Source organism: Wyeomyia smithii, chromosome 2, assembly GCF_029784165.1.
Source record: "Wyeomyia smithii strain HCP4-BCI-WySm-NY-G18 chromosome 2, ASM2978416v1, whole genome shotgun sequence".
Taxonomy (NCBI): domain Eukaryota; kingdom Metazoa; phylum Arthropoda; class Insecta; order Diptera; family Culicidae; genus Wyeomyia; species Wyeomyia smithii.
The window spans coordinates 222539790-222543319 of NC_073695.1; positions in this window are offsets into that span (position 1 = coordinate 222539790).

The window sequence follows — 3530 nt, forward strand, 5'->3', positions numbered from 1 at the left end:
AAGGAATTGCACTACCACCTACTTCCCTACCCTCCGTATCCGCCAGATTCAGCCCAAAGCGACTATTACCTGTCTCCTCGTTTGAAAATGTGACTCTCTAGCAAGCGATTTCACCCGAATTGAGAGGTAGACTTTTTCGAAGGACTTCCAGCACTGCAGTTATATTGGAATTTCATTCCATGTTCCACTTGATGGGCCAAAATCAGACTACATCTTCAAACCAACTCATGTTTATTCAACAGTAAGTCGGTGGGCAGCGTGGAAAATGCAATTGCAGCGGTTTGCCTTTCGACAGTCCGCTCGTGAATACCAATGAAGCATTGAGACCCGTGCTATTGCATAATTTATTTTGAGCTCTGGGTTACAGCATTGTCAAGAACATCCTAATGCATCGCTAATAACACGTAACAGTAACACACACATTATCTAGCGACGGTCAACACAAGGAGTGATTTATGTACGAGACACATTTTACCAGCGGTAGCCTGCAGACATACAGCACAGATACGGCCTTTGCCTGACCTGGGTGACCCGACTGCTATCGTTTAGCGGTTCAGTTTTCAACGCTAAAACGATCAGATGAAGTCCCGGACCGGACCGAAGATACACGAGCATAATTACACGGATGCTTTCCAGCCCGGCGGGGTACGGACGAAGACAATCAAATAAATAAACTGCAAAATAATGCGAGCATTTATCGCTAGGCAACAGTAAAGTAGACTACAGGGAAAACAATCAAAAGCCCTCCGGCGGGTTTATGGAACTGTACGCTTTACAGTGTGTACTCCGGAGCTTTGAGTCGTTCTGCTGACTTGCGTTCAACTCTGACTAGATTTACAGCGGTCTAGTTTTTCCTACGTTGCACTTTACACTCCATTTCATGCTAACAAAAAACAAGTTCTCTGCCAAAAAAAAATCTAATTACCCAATGGTTGGTAATAAACTTTTCCAATAAGGGTGAATATATATTTACCAAAAGCCTTAGAAAACTCATCGATAGAGTGAAAAACCCCTTTTTTTCAACCTTAGGCATAACCAAAATCCAATTTCCTGCGCTGTCCGGTGGAAAAGTCCAACTCAAACCACACGCTAACGCCTTCGCAATTTTTGCAAGTTCGTTTTGCAAACAACCCGATGCATGAGATCGACTGCACTGAGTTAATTAACACGCCAGGCTGTACGCTAACCCTTTAACTTCAAATAAACTTTACTGAATTTTGGGTTAGCTAATGAGCACTTCCCGAAGCCAGGGAGAAATGAATAAGTAAGTGAGGTCCGAGCCATCGAAAGTTTACTGTTTGCAAATGGGTGACGCTTCCTAAAGGGATATGACCGAAAGGTGGCTTTCGCATGTCGGTTTCATATTCGGAGAGTAAGACGAGTCGTTGAAGATTGCATTGGCTGGAATGTTCATTCTCTTTGTCGATTTTAATTCCCCAAATGGGAAAACATTCGGTTAGTATTGCCTCGAGCATACAGTGAATAGAACTTTACTATTGATATGGGCAGTTATGATTTGCATGAACCGAAAAAAAATTCTCAACAGCTCATGATTCCAGCACAGTCGGTAATATCCTGTCTTAACCTGGTTGGTACGTTTGCTCTGCTGTGTGGTAAACTTGTTGACCTAGAAACTGGATAGGACTAATGAATAAAGTGAGAGTTTTTCAATTCGAAGAAATCAAATGGCTGTTTGGAATGGAAATCATTCTTGATACTTTTAGAGGGCACTCTTGTAATTAATGCAATTGGCGCAAACAAACTCATTCTCATGGTTTCTTTGCTATTGCATGCCTGGTTGGGTAACGCAAATGATTAAATTAAAGCAGTACAGCTATGTCAGCATGAGAAACTATAACTTACGTTGAGAAATCAACTATGTTACATTTTTACTGTGGTAATTGTTAGAATACATGAACACTCTTTGCGATCGAGAAAACGTCAAACTCAAAAAGCAATATTCGGCCCAACTAGTGCCCATTCCGCCGAGTCTTCCCTGCCAGTAAAATAAACAAAATAGTGTTCGGTGTCGCTAGAGTGTCACGGCCAATCTTCATACAAGTATGCACGGGAAACCATTTACGTGAGTCGGTTTTTCTCTGCATAATTACCTCTTTCATGTTTTTCTCATTTCGCCTTTCAACATCGTTATCGTTTTCCGTAATCCGCACTGGGAAAAGTCACCCTGTCTTTCCAAGCCAAATTCATCTGTTGCCTCCAGGAGCATACTCAAGTACTAATTGTGGAGTTTCTTTGCACGGTCACGCAAAAGCATTCAGGAGATTTTTCCCCGGCCCGAGTGTATCTTAAAAGTGGATATAAGAGTGTGTGTGCATGTGTGTTGTACCTTCCGCAGGGAAATTCCCGGTTGTAGTATACAACAAGCATCACCTTGCGCTACATCTTGGCGAGGTGCAAACGTGCGGAAAGGCGCCCGGTAACAGCCTCCAACTAAATAATTATATGTGCCTTAATTGATTTTTCGCACGAGTATGTCTTGTACTACGTGATGTACGATAGAGAAACTTACTTAACATTTTATCTCCGATAAAAGCTACACAGTCTGGTTACGGTAAAAAATCTACAATCGCATCAGTAACACTCGTAGTGAAGTGAAACTAACCTTTTTTGAATCTCATTATACATGTTTTAATCCACTGAGCCAGTAAAAAAAAAACATCAACGATGGATTTTATTTCGAACTGATTACCTTCGCAATCCTGGCTATGGGTTCATCATACTCACGCTGATGAAGCAATCAGTAGCCAAACGATGATTTCAATAGAACGATACTTCTTCTACGATACAAACCACTTTTTTTTGGATCGACGCTCCAATCAGTTTGCATTTCTGCAAACCAGATTTCCAGAAAGCAAGCTTGCACTATTTGACGTTGAACTCAATCCGAAGTTCGTCTAATTTTGATGCAGAATGACTAAGTCTTTCCTTTTTACGAGTAACTCTGAATCGCACTGGGATTGCACGGAGCGTTTGTGGGAACGGCTTGCGAGCGCTGCAACCAACAGCTTGCATTAAATGTAGAGCAGCACATAACGAGAAAAAAAGACACCCTCCGTCTATTTCTGCTGGCAACACTCAGCTCAGCGTTGTGCAGCACTCAACCCGATTGTGGCTGTTTGAAAATGGAAAACCTACCCCCAAATGGTCAACCTAGCACTTTTCGATTGAAAGTGCTGCATTTTACGCTAGCCGACGCTTAACTCAGACCAATGGAAAGCTCCATCCAAAGTTGAATATGTTCGCAAACTGAAGGGACAATTATGCGCCAGCTCGAAAATTCGTAAGCGAATAATTTTGATTTTATCTGTAAAAGCATTTAAGAGTCCAATTGGAACAGTTTCAGTTTTATTACAAAGTGAATGCCATCCGACATCCTGGATATTTAGGCGTTGTTGATAATATGAACCATCAGTGATTTTCTAGTAATGAGTACGAATAGTATAACTGATGTTATCGGTAATTTATTTAAATTTTCTGCTAGTTATCAGTAACGAACATTCCTGTATTGA